Source organism: Lepidochelys kempii, chromosome 1 (genome assembly GCF_965140285.1).
Source record: "Lepidochelys kempii isolate rLepKem1 chromosome 1, rLepKem1.hap1, whole genome shotgun sequence".
NCBI classification, from domain to species: Eukaryota; Metazoa; Chordata; order Testudines; family Cheloniidae; genus Lepidochelys; species Lepidochelys kempii.
The window spans coordinates 195,046,500-195,069,417 of NC_136380.1; positions in this window are offsets into that span (position 1 = coordinate 195,046,500).

The window sequence follows — 22,918 nt, forward strand, 5'->3', positions numbered from 1 at the left end:
TCATGAAGCTGTACGCTGGCCACCTTGACAACACCATGGAACAATTCAACAACTGGCTGAACAGACGCAAAATGACGGTTGAATGTGCTGTTGGTAGTTTGAAGGGACACTGCTGTTTACTCTGCAGAGTGGATCTCAGTGGGGGAAAAAAACATCCCAAGGTTATAACATGCAGTACATGACAGGAAGCTAGCTGAAGAGTCTGGCTTGTTCTGTCTAGCAAAAAGAAGGCAGGGAGAGGATATAATTGCTCTCTATAAATAAATTAGGGGGTAAATATCAGCAAGAGTGAAGAGCTATTTAAGCTAAAGGACAATGCTGGTACAAGAACAAATGGATATGAACTGGCTATGAACAAATTGATCCTGGAAATCAGAGAAAGGTTTCTCACCATCAGAGGGGGGAGATTTGGAACATCCCCCCCAGCTAGGAGTTATGGAAGTAAACAACTCAAATTAAGAGAGCTGAACAAATTTATGACTGATTATATGATGGGGTGCTTGTGATGCTAGGAGGCAGGGCTCAGTATCCTGGGACTCACTCCCAGTTTATATTATGTGGCAAAAGCTCATGCTTCCAGAGTTTCAGGTAGCCACTTGCAGGGGTCAGACAAATATTCCACCCCCTCCCCACAGTATAATCTGTGGGGTTTTTTTTTGTTTGTTTGTTTTTTAAAAAAATCTTCCTTTGAAGCATCTCCAGATATGGCTATTGGGCCAGGGCTCTGAAGTGGCACTGAGCATTCTCTGTCAGGTGCAGGGCTGGCTGGTTCTTGCTCACATGTCTAGGGTATAACAGATCACCATCGCTAGTGTCAGGAAGGAATTTCTACCACAGCTCAGAGTGGCAGAGACCTTGGGTTTTTTCCTCCTTCCTCTACAGCATGTGTGTATGGAAAAAAATGCCACAGTCATGTGAATATCTCATTCATTTCCCTGCAACTGCAGGGGCCTTGGTGGAGCTTGGTCCCTGCTATTCTCTGCCTGGGGCACCTAAGGCAAGTCTCCTGTGAACTGTAATACTTTGGTCTAAGTTGAGTAGTTGGGTTGAGTGTGTGGGTGTCCTGCGATGTACAGATCAGATGAGATGATCTGGTTGTCCCTGCTGGGCTTAAACTCTAGCTGAAAGGAGAAAAGCGGCCACTAGGGTAGAGGCAAAGCAGCCATTTGCTAAATTTGACAAGTCACACACAAGGGCTATTAGAGCCAAGCAGGGAGCTGTGCAGCTGAAGAGGGATTTGAAAGAGCACTTGAACAGTCAGCTGCAGTTCAGTTCTGTTCTCATGAACTAGCATCCAGCTTGTGTACTTTAGATTATATATTGGTTGAGTCTTTGCCTCCTGCTATACTTGGTGTGAATGATAAAGTCAGACTGACTTCCCCAAAAATAGAACTTTATGTGCAAAACTGCTTAAATTAAACTGCAACAATAAAATTAAAGTGCAAACACACACACAGAGTTAAAAAAGATTCGCCAACACTTAAGAGTGAACCACATTTTATAATCCTACGTGAAAACGAAAAGAAAGAGTGGATGTATGCCCATTTTTGTAAACAGCAGCTCAATGCAGTCTGTTCTGGCTACTTGCACACCCACCAACCGATGGTTTTCATGGGTCAGAAAATGTATAACTATGGTTCTTGTCATTCCCTGGCATGGAATGGTAAGGACAAGGATGTACACCATGGTGCCATGTGGAGAGGCGGGTGGGGGGAGGAGGGGGAGAGCAAGGAGCAAAAGCCAGAGACTCCTCCAAGGACTGCAAAGGCTTCTAATCTGGGACTTTTGGATGTATAGATTGACCATGGTCTGCAAAATTTGCATTTGCTGCCTGAACAAACCCATTAAGTCCTAGTAGATTTCCCATTGTGCCTCCCAGTCTTTCCCTGTCCTGCAGCAACTGCTCTCTCTACTCTGTCTTTTCCAGAGTCATGTTCTGAAGGACCCTCCAACCCTTTAGATCACAGTCCAAGGCAACTGGGGCTTGGAGGCTCTCAGAAGGCTTGTCCTCCCTACTATTCTTCCTTCTCCTCCTGAAGAGGGTCAGGCCTGGAGGAGGCACCCCCTCAAGTTCACTGTGCCAAGAGCTGCTGATTAAAAACACCATTAGATTTACAGACGCAATGGACAGAGTATGACAAGTATCAAAACTGTCTTATATTATGCCCGCAGATACCCGTAATATGAAATGTTTGATGCTAGGTTTGGAGCACCTTGCTACAGCACCACTCTCCAGCTCAAAACCAGGACGACTATAGGACTGGCTAGTAGGAGGGAGGACACACCATTGAATGTAGTGGTTTGAGCCCCCTGCCTGGGTATGGGTATTGGGAAATGACAATAAATACAGTGGCACTATTTTCATAGGTAGTGATTTTGGCTGCTATCTCACTCCTGAGGGTGAAGAAAACCCAACTGCTACTGGCTTCCCAAAGCCAGGTGAGCCCACATTCTGCTACCCTGTTTACTGCAAAGGCACTAACTCACATCAGCATGCCATGGAAGTGTCCTGTCACAGTGGAAGGCACAAGGCAGCAAGCTCGAGAAGTCTTCAGGAGAAGATTGCAGAGCAGCTCCATGCATGTTTTCCTGAGCTGTCTCAAGGAGGATGAGACATTCTTATTCTGATAAAAAGTACCCTGTATGCCTCACTGCCCACCTGGCCCAACAAGCCAAAGAAGTGAAAAGCAGGTGCTGCTTCTAATTCTGTTCTACCTCTGCCCCAACAAGGACACTGATCTGATCTCAACTGGGTAACCAGATTGCCATGCAACATTTTTTAGAACGTAGTCCAACATTATACCAGTAAAGCAATGAAAAGAAAATACTTGTCTTGCAACTAGGTCAGATGTCACTTTTAACTGGGGGAACAGAGGTGCAGGAGATGAGGTTTGAGGGAAACAACAGAACAAAGGGTTAAGGATAACTGCATGTATTCAGTGACAGATTAGCCAATGGGGCCTGGGCCCAAGGGCCCCAGTCAATTGGGGGACCCAGAAAAATTAGCACCCTGGCCCCAGCAGACATCCACCATGGGGCAGCAGAAGCCTGGAGCCTTGCCAGAAGAGCCAAGCGGGGGAAGTCCCCATGTCCCAACCCTGGCTGCGGCCCCGAGACTGGAGGAGCTCTGGCTCCCTGATATGGCTTCAGGGCTGGGGAGCTCTCACTCCCCGCTATGGCCCTGGGACAGGGGAACAGAGCTTCTCTGGTCTTGGGTCTAGACTATGGGTGGGTCCACAGGGGGAAGGGGCAGAACAGTGTGGGGCTGCAGGCAGAAGGTATGGGGAGTGGCCTCCCATTTGCTCTGGCCCAGGGCCCCACGAAATTTTAATCCACCTCTGCATTTACCTGAGCTCCCTTCCCCTTTGTCAGCAGCCTCAGCTGTACTCCCCCTGCTGGAGAGAGCTTCATACAGTTCCTGGCTCACAGAATAGTTGGAGTCCCCCACTGCATCTTCCCCTCCTCCTGGTTGTTTATGGCAGGGGTCCCTGTCTCAGGCTCCCCTCCGAGGGGTCCAGAGTGGTCTGTGGGGTCATCACAAAGTATGGCATTCCGTTTGTTGTAAGAGCAGCAGGTCCACAGGGCAGCACCAGATCTCATCACCCACCCTCGCTTTGTGGTATGTCCCTTCACTTTCACACAGCAGCCTTGTGGATCCTTTGCCTGCACCCCCACGCTATCTGCAGACGTTGGTGTTTCTCTGGCTGGTCTTTTGCTGTGCTTGCACAGCCTCATCTCCCCATATAAGCCCAGGAGATCCAATACCTCATATCTGCTCCAGGAAGGAGCACATGTAGGAGCTGTGTGCACATGGTTGGTTGGGCAGCTCCGCACAGAGGTAAGCTGCTAGGTGCCAAGGTGGGCAATCAAGAAAAGGCATTTCAAAGATATGGGGGGCAGGCAGGTTCAAAATTTTGAACGGAGTGGTCACTGGAGGACTGTTAGGGCCAACATCAGTAACACTTGCACTGTGTCAACCTCAGTAGATTGACCATGGCTCTGCACTGCTCAGGAGAGGTGGTGTAATAACTCCACAGTAACAGGTTGCTTGCGTCAGCAAGAGACAAATTTGAGTGTAGACCTGTGTGTAACCAGGTCTATGCTACTGGACTTATGTCACCCTAACTTTTTAATATAGGCCTAAGTATCCTTAGGAGGTGTTCTAGGTCCACAGGTGCATATACATAGTGCTCAGTGCTACAGGCATACTGGACTGGAGTGCAGCCTATAGGCAGCCACAGGGAAGGCCACTATTAATTTAGAGCAGCCCCAGGGCTGATCAAGTTTATGCAGGGGGTCATTTCAGCTCGCACAGCAGCATAGAATCTAGCAACTGGAATAATACCATAGAAAGCCACATTTTCCACCCTTCCCCTGCTCTGGATTTTACACTCTGAGCTGTGCCTCTCAGGAGGCCAAGCACAGAGTCTACTCCCAAGTTTCCTCTTTCGTTGCTAGCTTGGGAACTGAACCTGAACAGCATCTCCGGCTAAGTGGCACCTTGTACTCTAGTCAGAGTATTTATACTGCACTTATCACCAGCTTCTGAACTCCCATTAGGAATTCAGGGCATTCAGCTTCTTGCAGAAGGCACTTAGTAGTTTTCACCATCAGCCTCCCAGTCTGGGGTGTTGACAGTGACGTGAGCTATTCAACTCTCCAATGCAGCAGCGCCCCTTTAACTGCGCTTGCCTTTGATATTCCAGGCCCTGGAACATATGGCAGTCAGGTTCATAATAGCAGCTGCAGCCATTCGCTTCCTCATGTGATTTCCATCATTATCAGGCAAAGGTCATTTTAAGATGACTAGACTATGGACTGGGAGGGATGATACCTCAGTGATAGAGTCCATGTGCACACAAAAAGGTAACAAATCACAGTGGTGAGGTTGTGCTAATTGCTTGTTATCTAGTGACGTGAAATTGCTGCTGAGCGAATACATAGCATTATATACTAGAAGCCCTTTTACTGAGGTAACAGGCATAGCCAGAAGAGCTCCTTCTACCATATTCCACCTGCTAGTTAAATGCACACAGGCCATAACATTAAAAACCACCACAATTAGCTTTCTATAGGAAAGCTGCCCCCACTTTGCTCAGGCTAGTGGTATTAAAGTTCAGAGGCCAAGGGACTCTTCTCACTATAGAGAAACCCTGAAGTGTGCTTTGGAAAAGTTTAAATTAAACTGGCATTTCTGAAACTAGCACTTCAAAGCAGCTATTACTGTTTTCTCTCACATAAATACATAACCTAAAATAATAATCTTAGACCTAAGGGAACAGGGACAAGAAGAAGAAAAAAGTGTAAATCTAAAAGCCGGGTCTACACTTGAAAGTTCTACCAATATGATTATTTCAGGGTGAGTTTTTGTTTGTTTGTTTTAAACTACATTGATAATTATACTGGTACTGGATCTAATGTGGCCACAGCTATACTGATATAAGTATGTTATTCCCATACAGGATGGGGAATAAGCTATTACCAGTACAAATTATATTGGTATAAAATGCTTATACCAACATTATTGAGCTCACACTAGGTACAGTGTATGTAGCAGCCACCATATAGATAAAGTGGTGCAGCTTTTGAAGTCAATGGAGCTATGCTATTTTATATCAGCGGAGGATCTGTCCCCAGGAATGCAAGGGACCAGCCAGCACAGTCACCAGTGCAGATGTAGAAAGCACATGTTTGGGTAGGCCAGGGGCATGGCCCTAAGCTGGCCCCACAGCACACAATCAAGCACTGGTGTGGCTGCAAAAGAGGTGTTAAAACTGATGACAAAACCTAAAGGTCATGTGATTTGCTGGGGGTATAACTTGGCAAAAAAAAGCATATCCTGGTTCCCCCATGCAACCCTTATGAGACCATTGCAAACAGCATAGTCTCCTGAAAAGGGCAAGCAACTCAAAGAAAAATACACTAGAATAGGGATAGTTATTCTAGTTGATGGTGGTTTCTTTTTACCTGTCAGTTTCAGACTTGATCACATCAGTCTCCTTGTCAGTAAGAGCCTCACTCCCCTCCACCCACACTCCCTTGTTTAGGGAAGCACAATTCTGTAACCCTGGGGGAGCACAGCAAGCTTTGTGCCTCCTGCCAGCACTAATTGTCTCAGCTGACTGTTTATATAAATAATTTACTTAGTGCCTATCACCAAAGAAGGCACCTGGGCCCTCTGCAGACCATAATGAAATGCTGACTTTAGTGACCCATGCACAATGCACAAGCTCCAACACCCGCTTCTCTTCCCTTACCCATCTGTGCTAAAAGGGTAGATTAAGTGTTCAGTGGCTAATGATGGAGATATCCAGAAAAGAGTGACTTACTAGTTCTGAAAACAGCTCCAAAGGGGATTCTGATGGGCATCCTCTGGGACAGCATTCAGCAGTTGAGGTCTCACCACTGAGATACATTTACATTTTCCCTGGCCTAGTAGTCCTGGATGGCTGTATTTGAGACAGCCAAATTATTTACTGCAAACGGTGCATCCGTCAAAGTTAGTGCCTTTTCCCATTTGAATTGTAAAGTGTTTGGGGCCAGATTTGCAAACAGATTTATAAATTGCTCAGATTTCTTCAGCAGATACTCTGTGCAAATCTACTGAACGTTCATGTTCTTTGTGGTGCTTTGCTATCGAAACTTAACCTTTTATGTATTTTTTTTTTTTTTTTTTTTTTTTGGTCAGAGATGAGCTGATGTCTCACTACACCACTCTGCTTTGGAAATTTTGAAAACCAACCAGAATCTAATCTTATAGAAGGGGTGTATTTAGATCAGACTCCCATGCTCTTTAAATCCATTAAGGGTAACAGATGTTTTTGATTGGTGTGTTTGTGTTTTATGAGAGACTTCTAAGCTTTGAATACAAATTGAGAGATTTTATTTTCATCAGGAATATGACAGCTGTTTTACATGCATTGCTTGATTTTTTTATTTAAATCAAAAACAACTGATGTATTAGAATTAGAAGAAAGTGTTAGTCATAAAGAATCTTGAGTCTCTGCAATATGTTCTCAGCTAGTTTATCCCAATAACTGTACACCATGGTTTTGGTAATTATTTTAGGTAAACTGATTCATATTTTATCTCTATAGAGAGATATCTGTGTAGGTAAAGTTACTATTGGTTATCACAAATCACTAAAGGTTTCAAAACCACTTACCAGTATCTAAGGGCCCAGTCCTGTATACACACACACACACTCTCTCCCACTGGTGCCTGAGGGTTTAGTTGTATGGGTCAGGATTTGCAGGATGAGGATTAATTTAGAAGAATAGTTGCACAAATCCAGTGCCCTAACCGTATTTGAAAAATGGTCAAAGTTGAAGCATAATGCAGATTGTGTGCAATTGCTAAAATGGAAATCTGCACTGTCATTACCCATCATGTCCCTGTTGTGTGGCTAGGCCTTTTTAATCTCATGTGGTCAGTCCAGAACTATTCACCAGCATGAATAATGCACGCAAAAGAGAAATGTAAATAGACCATTTTGTTTTTCTTGAACTGTGATACTGCACAACAAATTTCGGCTTGAAGCAAGTTCCAACATCCAGATCTTACTGAGTTTATATATGTGTACACACACACACACCCTCCCAGCCCCCAATGGACAACCTAATAAAAAGATAGATATATAGGGGGTTTGTAATAGAGACAGAGGTCCTCTCATACATATCAGAGCAATCCAAGAAGGCGCACACAGAGCCTCAGTTTTGGCAGGTGACATCACAACAACTGTGGCTAGGTGTATATGCACTCAGCCCACAGCAAAGTGCTCAATGAGCTTTTTCATAGAGGAAAAGTATCTGCCTCACCACAGAGAGTGCATGTAAGCGGTTAATCCTAGCTGAATAGGCTGACAGTTTGCTCTCCTAAGGGAAAGAGGCCTTTAAAAAAAAAAAAAAAGCAGCACTGGGACACATGCAAGGAATGAGGACTTCTGGCTGCAGAGCCTAGGACTGACTTTGAGGACAAGAGATGCTGTATCTAGACACATTAGACCCACAGGGCTGTTGGTGTAATGTCCCCTGGAGAACTTGGAGTGAAATCCTGACCCCATTAGAGCAATTGGGAGCTTTGCAGTTGTCTTTAATGGGGTCAGGATTTCACCCCTGGAGTGTTTGAGAGCTGACCCCTTGAAAGATAATAAGGAATAAGATCCTGTTTAATATCTACAACTGTATCCAACCTCACTGTGAGCTAAGTCATCAGCAGAATTCTGGTAGTCCCTAGCACATAAGGACATTGAAATGTTATGTGGATCTCTTTTTAATTCCACTTTCAATAAACAGACTGTTCCTGACTTGGCAGTCATAAGTAATAACCCCTTAGTCATAAAGGAAAACTCAGGCCATTACATCTCCTCTGAGTTAAGCCAGTCCCAGTTTACAGTTACCAATTTGAAAGTTTTTGATTGATGATCAGACTAATTTCAATTTATATTCTCTTCTCCCCTCCCCAAAAAAGCTCTAAAACTAATGTTAAGATTAGCCTGACAAATCACACCTGCTTCTTGTTATTTACTAACTGGCTCTTGCATGATTGCTTTTCTACAGACTCATTATCTTTCAAACTGCTTTGGCACCCAGTAAGCGCCGGTAGTTTCACTACCTGTACATCTGCTGCTGCCCAAGCTAAAGCTTTATTTAGCTTGTCAGCTCTCTGGTGTGGAATATGCTATTCCACATTCTTTCCTACCAGTGTTTAATGACCCACAGTATATTTTATTTGTGGTTTTATTAAGAATAATTCTTTCCTGAGTGTAACAGATTTAGGAAACTGCTGAAAGATGCTAAGGCTATGAAGCCAATGGAAGAGAAGTGAAACTCAGCAACAAGGCTCCTTGAGGCAAACAAGGAACAAGCCTGCCACAAACTGCCTCTGAGGCATCAGCATTGTCATCAGTGCACTGTAGGACTCTGCCCCTTTGAGATCATGCTGCAGGATTGGCATGCAGAGAAAGGCCTTGAAGGGTAAGAGGCAAAATGCAATGTAGGGTGAGCACTAACCTAAATTGAAACTCTCGTCTAGCGGATCAGCCACTGACTAGGGAGTCAAGAGATATTTTTGTTCCCTGGTTCTGCCATTTTGTGGCCTTGTGCAATTTGCTCAATCTCTGTGCTTTGGGAAAATAGGGATAATGCTGCTTTCCTACCTTTGCAAAGCATTTCACTGTCCTTGGATTATAAGCGTTACAGAGGTCTGAGCTAGAGCTCATGGGGGCCTTTCCATTGGCTTCAGTAGTCTATGTCTCCATCCTGTTACGTACTAAGTTATCACTACTAGTAGTATATATTTACATTTTGGGAGCAGCCAAAGGTTAGTCAGGATTGGGGCACTGGTGTGCTCTACAAACATGAGAGATAGGGACACAGAGTCAGAAGCTGCAAGAAATGATCACAGATGTACTCAAAAGCATATAATAGTAATCATGAAGACCATCTAGCTCTTATATGAAATATTAGATGCGAGAAAACCCTTGACATGCTCCTCCATGTATCTAGGGCCCAAGTTTAGGTCTGTCTTGGAGCCATGGATGACACCATCATCTCTCCTTCCATTAACCTCTCCTGAATTCAAGCATTTAAGATCATCATCTCTGATGAAATCTACTTTGCTCCATTTCCACCCACTTGCTCCTCAGAGCACAAGCTCTGGGTGGGAGTGGTGCAGAGGGCTAGTGCAGAAAAGTGCAATATGTCTCATCAAAAGGCAGCACTCCCAGCAGCACAGGAAAGAGCACTGTTGACTGAATCACTAACCTAAAGTGCTGCAGGGCATGGTGTTTTCTTGATTGCCTCCTACCCACTTAGTCATAGACACAGCCAGACGTTGTTGAGCTTGAACTCTGGTAAGATCACATGTGAGGTAGCATGGTAGTTGGCAAAGGTTGTTGAGACTGGAAGTTCAGGCTTGAACTGCCTTATCATCATCTAGTGAAAAAAGGGGGATTTGAGAGACAAGTTTGATTCATCTTACTTTTTAGTTTAGTAGTAAAAAAAAAACCACCACCAGCAACCTACTATAAACTTTGATCCCAACATCTTTTCAGCTCAAATTGTGTAATATCATACTAAGGCTTTTGCGTGTTTTTTTTAAAACCTGGTATGATTAAGTCAGCTTTCTTAAGCCAAGTGTTCTGTAGGGAAGGTTGCACACCAAAGATGTGTCTGCCATTTGCAATGTGTTTCTACAGTCTGCAAAAAGAAACTAGTCTCCACTACACAAAGTTATGGGCACTAACTTCATGCAACCATCTAGACCAAATTTTACACAGCACTGTAAAGAGAGCTGAGCATGTTTGATGCTTGTCTATATTTCTTGTTATTGTGTACATTTTTGCTAATCTTTGCTTTACTACATAACTGTGTTGTGATGAAAATACTAAAAACAAACATCACTAGTACCGTCATACAAGGCACTGGTGAGACCTCATCTGGAATACTGTGTGCAGTTCTGGTCTCCCATGTTTAAGAAGGATGAATTCAAACTGGAACAGGTACAGAGAAGGGCTAGTAAGATGATCCGAGGAATGGAAAACCTGTCTTATGAAAGGAAACTCAAGGAGCTTGGCTTGTTTAGCCTAACTAAAAGAAGGTTGAGGGGAGATATGATTGCTCTCTATAAATATATCAGAGGGATAAATACCAGAGAGGGAGAGGAATTATTTAAGCTCAGTACCAATGTGGACACAAGAACAAATGGATATAAACTGGTCATTGGGAAGTTTAGACTTGAAATTAGACAAATTGTGGCATGTCCTTTCCCTTTAGTTCTTGAGTCCAGCAACCCAAAATCACCCAAAGTCCCAAAAGTCCAACAACCCAAAAGTCTCTGTCCCTGGTCAGGGCAGCCCCAGAGTTCAAAAGTTTACCTGCGGAGTTTTACCTCCCAACCTGGGTGGAGATTGGGGGTGGGGGTTAAGGGGCACCTTACATGGTCCAAAGCTGATGGCCCCACCTCTCCATGGGGCTCCGCTCTGCCAGCCACCCCAAGGGCTGCTCTAGACATCCAACAAACTGCTCTCCTCTACCAGCCGCTCTGCTCGCCGTACCGCAAACTGCTCTACCATATATCTTCAAGCTCCCCAACTACTTAACACAACACTCAGTGATTTCAGCTCTTAGTAAGTTTAGCTCTTTTGTGATTTCAGCTTGTAGTAGGGGAGCCTCAGTGCTGGTGCACCATTAGCCCGAAGTGAATTCAGCTCAGCAGCCTGTAACTAGACTCCTTATGGAATCAAAATTAGCTCTGATATTCCACAGTGGAGAGAGGAGGAAGTGCAATTAGCATGTAAGGCCCTCACCAGGGGGCCCATGCCACCAAGTGTTAATACTTGTCCCCAGCCTCTCTCAATTCACAGAGTTTTTGGAACCCATGTCCCTTGCCTAGCGAGTGCTACTTAGTTGATGATGAGTCCCTCCATCATAACAAAAGGCCAAGTGCAGTTCCACTGTCCTTGATTCCCATAATCAGGGTAATAATAATTTATTCTTCCTGCCCCAATAACAGAGACACTGGGGATCCCACAGCAGCCAAAGTGACCATTTGGGCAGCTATGGCCTCATTCTAGGAGGGGCGGATGCGCCTATGCAAATGAGATCAGCCCCTGAAGTTCTTTTCCACAACTTGCCACACTTCACCACCAGATGTCAGGGTGGAGCTCACCCTGACTCTGCTTACATCCTCCCCCCAGCTGAGAATTTGTCATCCTGACAAATCACACTCCTTTTATACCAACTCATTGGTTTCCTCCAAAGGGCCTCAGGAAGCCCACTTTAGCTTCCACAAGCCTGTGTGCTAAATGTATTGGCTCCTCACTAGTCACCCCAGGTGCATCATAAGTTAACTGTTTTACTGATCTTATCACCCTGTCTCGTCTATTGAGAATCTCTGTTGCCATGGTAGGGGGAACATCCTCTTGATTGACGGACGGAGAGGTTTCCTTCGAGGGCTACTGGCATAGGCCCCTGCACTCCTAGTTCTAACACTGGAGGGTCCAAGGTGCCTAGGACATCCTCTACCTGTGTGTCTCCACTGTCCAATAACCTGTGTGTGTCATCACACGGGGGTCCTCATCAGCGGCACAGGGGTGTCAGAAATGGGCCTAGTACCAGACACACGGTCAGTGGGGAATCCATCCGCAACACACTGACCATGTCCCCTTATTCGTCTCTTTTCTAAGATGAACTGTCCCAGTTTTTTTAAATATCTCCTCATATGGAAGCTATTCCATACCCCTAATCATTATTGTTGCCCTTCTCTGTCCCTTTTCCAGTTCTAATATATCTTTGTTTGAGATGGTGCAACCAGAACTGCGTGCAATATGTGAGGTGTAGGTATACTGTGTCTTTATATAGTGGCATTATGATATTTTCTATCCCTTTCCTAATGGTTCCTAACATTCTGTTAGATCTTTTGACTGCTGCACATTAAGTGGATGTTTTCATAGAACTATCCACAATGACTCCAAGATCTCTTTCTTGAGAGGTAACAGCTAATTTAGATCCCACCATTTTATATGTATAGTTGGGATTATGTTTTCAAATGTGCACTACTTTGCACTTATGACATTGAATTTCATCTGCCATTTTGTTGCCCAGTCACCCAGTTTTGTGAGATCCCTTTGTAACTCTTTGCAGTCAGCTTTGAATATCTTGAATAGTTTTGTATTCTCTGCAAACTCTGCCATTTCACTGTTTACCCCATGTCCAAATAACTTACCAATATGGTGAACAACACAAGCCCCAGTACAGATCCTTGGGAACCCTACTATTTACTTCTTTTCATTGGGGAAAAATGACCATTTATTCCTACCCTGTTTCCTATCTTTAAACCAGCCATTAGTCCATGAAAGGACCTTCCATTTTATATCATGACTGCTTACTTTACTTAAGAACCTTTGGTGAGGGACCCTGTCAAATGCTTTCTGAAAGTCCAAGTACACTTTATCTATGGGATCACCCTTGTTCACATATTTGTTGACCCCCTCAAAGAATTCTAATAGATTGGTGAAGCATGATTTCCCTTTGGAAAAGCCGTATTGACTCTTCCCCAACATATTGTGTTCCTCTGTATGTCTGATAATTCTGTTCTTGATATAATTTCAAAAATTTGCTCAATACTGAAGTTAGGCTGACTGGCCTATAATTGCCAGGATCATCTCTGAAGCCTTTTTTAAAAATCAGTGTTACATTAGTTACCCTCCAGTCAGCTGGTACAGATGTGTCCATGTGCAGAATGGTACACATGCACAGCGGTTCCTACAGCAGCAAAGCAGTTACAAATGTGAAAGGGGGAAAAAAAACACACACCCTATATAGATTTCCACCAAAGAGCCACCACTAGGCCTCACAGTGATTTCAGCTACCTAGAAGATCACTGCAGGCCTGAATTACATATCCCGACTCATCACCCATCATCCCAGGACTGCTAACTGGAGGATTATTTATGTGAATAAAGAGTGCTCAACATGAGTAGGGGTGACAGAATTGGACCCTTTGTTTAAATAAAGAGAGAGATGTGGTTATGTTTAATCTTCTGCATGTCTGTATGTGGCAGCTTGCTCATGTGAGTTTGGTGGGAAGAAGCTATTCATACCTTACTGCTTAAGCTATGCTGCTGAGCCCTAACAAATAGCCCTCTGAAATTACTTCACCCTTACTAACCTTTAAATATTTCCACCTACACAGTGCTTAAATCTATGCTTAAATACATTTAAAAAGAAAAAAAAATAATCAGAAAAGGTTTTCAACTGCACTGAGTCATCTTTACTTATGAACCATTAATTTCATCCTAGTCAGTATTTTGCAACTTGATATTGGAGATAGATGGGCTGGCCTGCCCAAACGTAAAGAATACACAAATCTGCTTACAGATCTTTCTACAAAAACATTTTTCCCTCCACAAAATCTGAATACATATTTATAATAATAATGCCTAATACTTGAATTAAATGAGCAATTAGCTGGAAGCTGGGATATACTCATCCTTTTAAGTCAGTGGTTCTTAACCCGTGGGCCAGTTGCAGTCCAATCAGCACACAGCTGCAGCCCATGTGACATCCTCGGGGCCACACAAGTAGTATATATATTGTGTGGATGCCACACACAAAGCACATAGAGAGCTGCATATGTGGCTCACAATGGTAAATAGGTTGAGGACCACTGTTTTAAGTGGACCAGTCCCAGACTGTGCTACACTGGGTTACACCAGTAGGTAGATATTTAGAAAGAGAGAGAGGTAGGAGGAGATATGAAGACCTTATGGAAAAGCCCTATAGAATTTAAGAGAAAATTGTAGCCTTTCTGTAGATTGTTTTAATTCTATAGGATTTAATAGATAATTATATCACTTCTATAGGATAATTTAAAAAGCCTAGTGAATGGATATCATCCTCTAAAGTTTTTAAGAGTAATTAGTGCCTTGTTGAATTTCTGTAGAATTGTATTGGTTTCATATCTGTTAAACTCCATGGTAGTTTTCTATAAGGGAGGACAACAAAATGTTAAACCTTTTCCTTTCCTCAAGAACACAAGTGTGTATTCTGCCTACATGAACCTTGAATTTAAAAAAAATATATATACTTTGGTTCCTATCTGATGGAGTGGAAGCACTCCACTGGAAACAATATTTGGTGGCTTAGAGCAGAATTTAGATTCAGTTTTCTCTTGTCATAATCACACAAAGTAATTGTGGTTCTATGTATGTGCACAGTCTAGGGTGACCAGACAGCAAGTGTGAAAAATCGGGACGGTGTGCGGGGGGGGAGGGGGTAATAGGCGCCTATATAAGATAAAGTTCCAAATACCAAGACTGTCCCTATAAAATCAGGACATCTGGTCATCCTAGTACAGTCCTAAGGGTGAAGGGCTGGTCACATCCTTGCTTATCTATTTTGATTCATTGTCTTAGTGCCAGGACTCTGGCCAAGGTTTCTGGGAAAAGTCTCTCTGATTATGTTAATAAGCAAGTTTCCAATCCTATCTATGAACAATATTTCATATATCCATACACTGAGCGTACTTACTGAACATGTAGGCCTCCAGTTTTGTTACCTGTTACCATTCACCATGATGATTGTCAGAGACAATAAGATGTGTACATACTCAGTCCTAGCTATAAAGGGCTCAGTCACATACACTTGTCCATTTTGTTTGATTAACTGTCTCACTGCCAGGCCCCTGTGCAGGAGTTTTGGGAATACTATCCCACTATGCCTTTAAAAATGTGGGGGTTCTGACAATCAGCTTTCCCAGCCAAGGAAAGCATTATTTGCCAAATGAGCTATAAATGAGCCTGACATGGCAAGAAAACAGATTTCACTTACAAACAATACAAAGCTTTCCTTTTGATTGTTTTAAGTTTTTTCAAACAATGACAATGAACGCATTTTTGCTTATGATAACTAGGCTTGGACCTAAATACCCCTGATCTGTTGGTGAGAGATTAGAAACTGCGAGAACAGGATACCTTATAGACTAGTGGTTAGACTGCTCCAATGGAATGGAGAAGATCAGAACTCAAGTGCCTGTTCCAGTGTGAGGATTCAAACCTGGGTCTCCCACATCCCAGGCAAGTGCCCTGCACACTGGGATAAAGCATAGAAAGGGACATGGATGAGGAGACACACACCCAAGAGTTTGCTGCCCTTGAACAAGTTTTCCCTGGCCAAAACTATTGCATCAAATTCATTAATAGCTTTGAGTCAAGCAAAACCACATTTTGCAGGAAATAAAGTATTTGTTTGAAAAATTAAGCTCTGCTCTAGTTCACACAGTAATGCTCAAGTACCATGGTAATGCGTACAATAAAAATAAGATACAAATGGATTGACAGACCACCCATCTAAACGTCTTATGACTTCCTCAATTAAGAAACTTTAAATAGGAACTTTCCAACAGGGCAAACTTTACAAGAAAGATCATTTATACAACAAACTGTTTTATTTTGATTAGATTTTCCTGCATTTTCTTTGCTAATGTAGCAGATTTTAATGTATTTGTTAGAGCTTTCTCCCTCAGAGTCCAGTTTCTTTTTCTGTTGCACCTTCAATGACATCATAATAATGTGCTTGTTACATCATTCAGTTGCCAAGGAAAATATTCTGATGGCACAAATCCAGCATAATGATTCCATGGCAGCAGTTGGGCGGTGCCCAATTCTTCCCAGTCCTCAGATTTGTTTATTTATGTTTATCTAGCTGACCAACAGTTTGCAAGACATCTATACTTCAGTCATCACCACAGTATATAAAGGGCAGATTTAAAAAGGTATTTAGGTGCCTAAAGGTGCAGATAGGCACCTAGCAGGATTTTCAAACTCACCTGAGTGAGTGCCCACTAGGCGCCTATCTGCATCTAAATGCCTTCATAAATCTAGCCCTGAGTGCCTAAATGATCATTGGGCTGAGGACTTGTCTACAAAAAAAAAGGCAGCAACAAGATAACAGAGCAGTCTTTAAACTGACAGACCTAAACCAGTGCAAAAAGTGACAGGGAACTGTTATTTCAGTCTGAATGGCTTATTTTTGATTACTCACACTGTTCCAAATCAACTTAAGTTAGAGATATGCCAGTCTCAGGCCATAAATGTCCACGTGGGTTGTACCAGTTTAACAATATCGGTTTTGTGACTCTAAGAGCCCCTTTATGCCAACTGGCAAAGGGCTCACCCAACATGCTGTTCTGAGAATATTTAGCAAAACAATGTCTTGTAATGTGTTATGTAAAAACAGCTGACATGCTGGTCATGAAAATCATTGCATGATGTATATTAATGGTCTGTGTGTAAAGAGTTATGTATGTGTGTCTGAAATATGTATGTTATGGAGGCAGTTAATAAACAAGCCTGAATGAAACACAGGTTGTGGTCCAAGAGGTGAATATAGCTGAACCAGTTGGTAATAGGGGGGGAAATGCCAAAGAAATCCACCACAGTAGCATTTAAATTCAAAAAGAAGAACGACACAAAATGAGGGAGCTAGTTAAATGGAAATGAAAAGGATCAGTCACAAGGGCGAAATATCTGCAAACTGCTTGGAGGCTATTTAAAAGGACCATAATAGAGGTTCAAACAAAATGTGTACTCCAGATAAATAAACAGTAAGAGGACCAAAAAAAAAAATAAATAAATGCCATGCTGGTTACACAGCAGAGTAAAAGAGGCGGTACAAAGCAAAAAAAATTGGAAGTCAGATTCTACTGAGGAAGGAATACATTCTGGCAAGTCAAGTTTAAAAGTAGAATCAGGAAGGCTAAAAAAGAATTTGAAGAACAACTAATAAAAGATACACAAACAAATAGCAAACTTTTTTAAAGTATAGCAGTGTCAGGGAGCCTGCCAAACAATCAGTGGAGCCACTGCATAATCAAGGTGCTAAAGGAAGATAAGGCTAGTGTAGAGAAACTAAATAAATTCTTTGCATTGGTCTTCGTTGCGGAAGATATGAAGAGAGCCCCACACGTGAATCATTCTGTTTAGGGGACAAATCTGAAGTACTGTCCCAGATTGAGGTGTCAGTAGAGGAAGTTTTAGAACAAAAATGAACTTAAACAGTAATCGCAAAAAGAAAAGGAGTACTTGTGGTACCTTAGAGACTAACCAATTTATTTGAGCATGAGCTTTCGTGAGCTACAGCTCACTTCATCGAATGCATACCGTGGAAACTGCAGCAGACTTTATATATACACAGAGAATATGAAACAATACCTCTTCCCACCCCACTGTCCTGCTGGTAATAGCTTATCTAAAGTGATGATCACTTTAGATAAGCTATTACCAGTGGGGTGGGAAGAGGTATTGTTTCATATTCTCTGTGTATATATAAAGTCTGCTGCAGTTTCCACGGTATGCATCCGATGAAGTGAGCTGTAGCTCACGAAAGCTCATGCTCAAATAAATTGGTTAGTCTCTAAGGTGCCACAAGTACTCCTTTTCTTTTTGCGAATACAGACTAACACGGCTGTTACTCTGAAACCTGTCATTAAACAGTAATAACTCATCAGGAACAGATGGTATTCACTTAAGAGTTCTAAAGGAAATCAGATACAAAGTTGCAGAACTACTGACTGTGTACTTAGCTACCTGTCTGCCTGGCTTGATTACAGGCAGAGGGCAATGCAAGTACATTTACATGTATGGTAAAAAAGCAATCAAGCTAACAAGTGGCAGAGAAACAGCTTGGTGAGCACATCTGAAAACAGTCTGAAGTCTGAATTCCCAGGTGATCTCCCTGGTTCTTGAAGCAAAGACAATGGACTTTGAGGAATATAACAAGGAGCAAAAAGACATTTTAATTATCCCTCACTTAGGGAACAAAGTTGAATAACTTCTGATTCTGGGAATGTTTGATTCTCCTGCCAGAAGGGCTGGAGTTGCTGGTAGCTTGATATAAGTGAGAGAGCTATTTAGATAGATTGTAGCTTGCTAAAGTTAAGCCTTAGACACTAGAAAGGGTGTTTTATTTGGTTTTGGTTGTAACCTTTTTCTATCTCTTGCTTGGTATCACTGAACCCCTGTGTACTTTATTTATAAATTTATTCTTGTTGTGGTACAGAGCCATCTCAGTGCTGAATATTGAAGTGAAGTGTGGGTCCTCCGCTAACCTAACAGACTGGCATTTGGAGGCAGCAAACAATAATTTCTGAGTGCCCAGTGAGAGGGACCGGACACTGCAGAGGGACATCTCTGGGGAGGTCGAGAAGTGGGCTCACGGATTGTTACCTGCAGGGCAAGGTTAAGACAGGCACTATTGAGGAGTTTGCTGGTGAGGTGATCAGACTGGAGAGTAAGGGAGCTGATAAACAATCTACGTTCCAGCAGAGCTGTCTTTCTGAGGCAGAGAGATAACATAGTGGCTTACAGTTCTGGCTGTCTTGAGGAGAATGTCCCATGTTTAAATTCACAGCTAAAATTATAACAGTGCAAGCTTCTCAAACAGACAATCCCTGAGGACGGGATTTTTCAAATGTGCCTAAGTGACTTATGCCTAGTATGTACACTAAAGGTGTAATGATAAACCAGTGTAACTTTGTGTTTGAGTGCTCTTGTATCGGTTTAAACCTAAAATATATTAGGTTAAACCTGTAATTTACAGGTTCAAGTTAATCCAGTAGAAATGAGGTTTAAAGTGATGTGAGAGCATCCACACACAACGTTCCACTGGTTTAACTAAATCATCCCACCTTTAGTTAAAATGCTGCAACTTGTGCATGTATGGACATGCCTTTAGGATCATAGGACCCAAGGAAAGTGAATGGTACTTGTGCTTCTAAATAACTTAGGCTATATCTTCACTGGAAAAAAAAAAAGGTGTCTTCTTAAGTCAGCTAACTCAAGGTAAAATTCTAGTGAAGGTAAAGCAGTTTGTGGTTATCATACAGATTACCAAGTTGCATTGCGGGAGCCTAGTCTTGTATGAAAACTACCAACTGCCTTGTCTTCACTAGAATTTTACCTTGAGTTAGCTGACTTGTGTTAAGGAGACACCTTTTCTTCTAGTGAAGACATAGCCTTAGGGCCTTTTGAAAATCCCAATGGAATGTTGTAGGAGTAGAATTTCCTTCTTATTACACCTCCTTATTCAATGGTTTTAATGAAAACAGAACAAAGAGAGAGAAAAAGCATGCCCAACCTCTCCAAGGGCTGTCTGCCTGCATTAGCCTGCCAAAGGCATATCAATGAGCATCAGACTCTCTTGTGACTGCCAGCTGGACAAAATGTGCCTGGCAGCTGGGAGACAGAGAAGCCTGTATGGAGACGAAAACACCAAGCCCAAGTTTATTAACCCCACTCTCACTCACGGTGGCATGAAACACAATAAACAGCTTGAGGCATGCAGGGTGTAAATCTAACGACTTGAAAGGAAACAAACAAAGAAGAGGAGAGCAATTATGAACAGGAATATAATCAGATCCATGTAAATTCTGTTGGGATAGCTGGGCTCTTAATGGTTATTATTTCAGGCTCTTTTATCTTCAGCGTAAATAGACTGCAGGGAGGGGGAGGGGAAAGGCAAGTAAAGATTAAAACAATTTTACCTCGATTCCTGTTTCAAAACATGTGCGAACTGCATGGAAAAGGGTGTGGGTAGAGGGGAAATAACAATAAAGAGGGGGCCTCACAGACTCCCTGTGTTTATAGATCAGTAAAAACCAGGTCTTTCATCTGCCCCTTTGATGAATGTCTTTGGCCCTATCTTCTAGGCAAGGATCAATACCCATTTCCTAAGACACTTATTTAGGGATTTAAGACTACCGATTGAATCCTGCCTGGGGAGATTTTTTTTCTGTTAACAAAAATATTGCCTCAGTCTGATTTTCTCTCTCTCTCTCATGTTTTGTTTTGTTTTTAGGGTTTTTTTTTATCTTGCAGATTTCCTCTTGTGAATTCTGTCCCTCCCTTATCTCTGTGCTTCAGCTCCCAGCTCTGCACAACAGCTGTGTTTTAAACCAAATGGTTCACATCACTGGTCAAGAAAGTTTCAGCACATTCTGGGAGCTAGCCATTTGATCCAAGAGGGGTTAATCGCCAGGGCTCTGCATCCACAGTGTAATACATTACTTTCATAAAGTTCTGCTGCTGACTGCTTCCTCCTGGAGGCATACAGAGTGCAATATTCCAATGTGTAGAAGGGTTTCTAGATAATACTGCTCATTTTTACCTATTAGAAAGGCTTCGGGCCAAATTTTTTAAGATTAGCCACATACAACTACTGTTTTCATTGGTAGTGGATTGATGAAATTGACAGAATTTGACCCTTCACTTCCCCTTCATGGATTCTCTCCATACTTATGTGACTGATCATAGCCAGGGCCGGCTCCAGGTTTTTTGCCGTCCCCAAGCAAAAAATTTGCAGCTCTGAGAGCGCAACTGCCCAAGCAAATTGCTTTGCTGGTGCCTAGAGCCAATCCTGATCATAGCCAGACAGAGTTCTGGAGGTAATGTAACTATTTAGCATTTATTTATCTCTCCAGCAACCATGCTGACAGCCTCCAAATCACTCCAGGAATAAGACAAAGAGTAGAAGGGGCTCTTTCCAAAACTCATTGGAAACTGCTAATTGATTAATAAGTATTAGTTATTACTAGAGTATGGTTTCCCAAACATCACCACAGCACAATGGGGGAAAAACCACAAAACACTTAGGGCTCTCCAAACCTAACCAGTGTGGGAAGATGATGGGAGTGGAGTGTGTTGAGAAAGGACTCTAAAAAAGCCATGCATTTTAAAATATATTTTAAACATGTTCAGGAGAAAAATATAACTATACCCCAGTTTCTTAAAAGGTTAGATTGTTAGACTTGAAGAGAAACCAAATGAAGATTTTCTTCCATTATCTCCCCTCTATAACTAAAACTAAATCATACAAAAAACCCCTATCATACAATTTTAAGACTTTTTTTAAATTTTACTTTTGAACATGCGACTCCAAGGGTACATCTATGCTGCAATAAAAGACCCATGGCTGACTTGGGTTTGCAGGCTCGGGCTGGGGGGCTAAAAATTGCAGTGTAGACATTTGGGTTCAGGCTGGAACAAAGGCTCTGAAACGCCATGAAGGAGAGGGTCTCAGATCCTGGGCTGCAGCCTGAGTCTTAACATCTACATAGTAACTTTTAGCCCCACACGCCTGAGTCAATTGACCTGGGATCTGAGACTCAGTGCCACAGGATTTTTACTGCAGTGTAGATGTACCTCAAGTGGCCAGGGTAGTCCTCTGTGATGCAGACGAATGGTCAGATGGTGTTCTTAGATGCTGGGTGCTCCTCATATTGCTTCCACTCAAATTACAATACTGAATGCAGAAGGCTGGTACCAGCTGATAGATTCTGTAAAGAACATGCAATGTGTACTTATGCCAACTTTAATAATTTTACAAAGCAGCCTCATATTAGAGCTAGGCAGGAATTTTCTGTTGAAAAGTTGTTTTGTTGACAGAAAATGCTTGACTGATTTTTCAAAACTTTCCATTCCATGAAAAATGTTACTTCAACTTTTCATCATGATTTGGGGTGAAAACAAATTTTGAAATATCAGAATTTTCCTCAGGATGGAAATTCCTATTTTTAGCTATCTGTCAATATGGATAGAGCATCTTTCTGGAAAAATCATATGGCATGTACAATTGAATGTACAAGGAGAAGAGGGGTTGAAAGGCAAATGAGCTACTTGAGGAGTAATAATGTTGCATTAGGCTACTCGATGTCTATGTAATTTCTGTGTCAATAACCCATGCTTCTATCCTAGGCCAAACAGCGCCAAAAGACGGAGAAGCAACAAGCTCTGATGTGTGGACAGATGTGGATTGGGGGTAATTCCCTAGATATTGGATGGTGTGTTGGTTGCTTCCGAGAGAAGAAAGCACGTGGCCACCACTGCATCATGTCCAGCCTCACACCATTTCAACAAACATTTAGACCAAACAGACTGGGCCAGCAGCTCCAAGGAACAGCTAAAGACATGAATTATGAACCATATGGGACTAATTGCAACCTACCTGCAATCTCAATAAGTTTCACAGGCCATTCCAGCTCAGCTAGTTGGAGCTGAAACCAGCCAAGAGTAGGTATCTTTCATTTTCTCTGTTTCTTTCCTATTTGATAGTACTTTCTTTAAATGCAATGAGTTTGATTGACTGGGAGGTTATAGTTACAGCCTGCACAACCTTGTGAATGTAGAAATATCTACCGTCAAAGTGGAAGGAGGTGGAATTAAATGTCTTAGCAACCTCCCAACGTTTCAAGTGGGTGAAGGGTAGGAGGCTGAGGAATAGGGACTGCCCCCAGGAGAAGGGAGGCCCAGGTGGTGGATTTGCAGCGGGAATCTGCTCTGCACTCACCCAGCAGCAGCAGCAGCGGCGGCAGCTCCTGACCTATGGGGCTCGCTGGGCTTGGCTCCCCATTTGGGGTGTTGT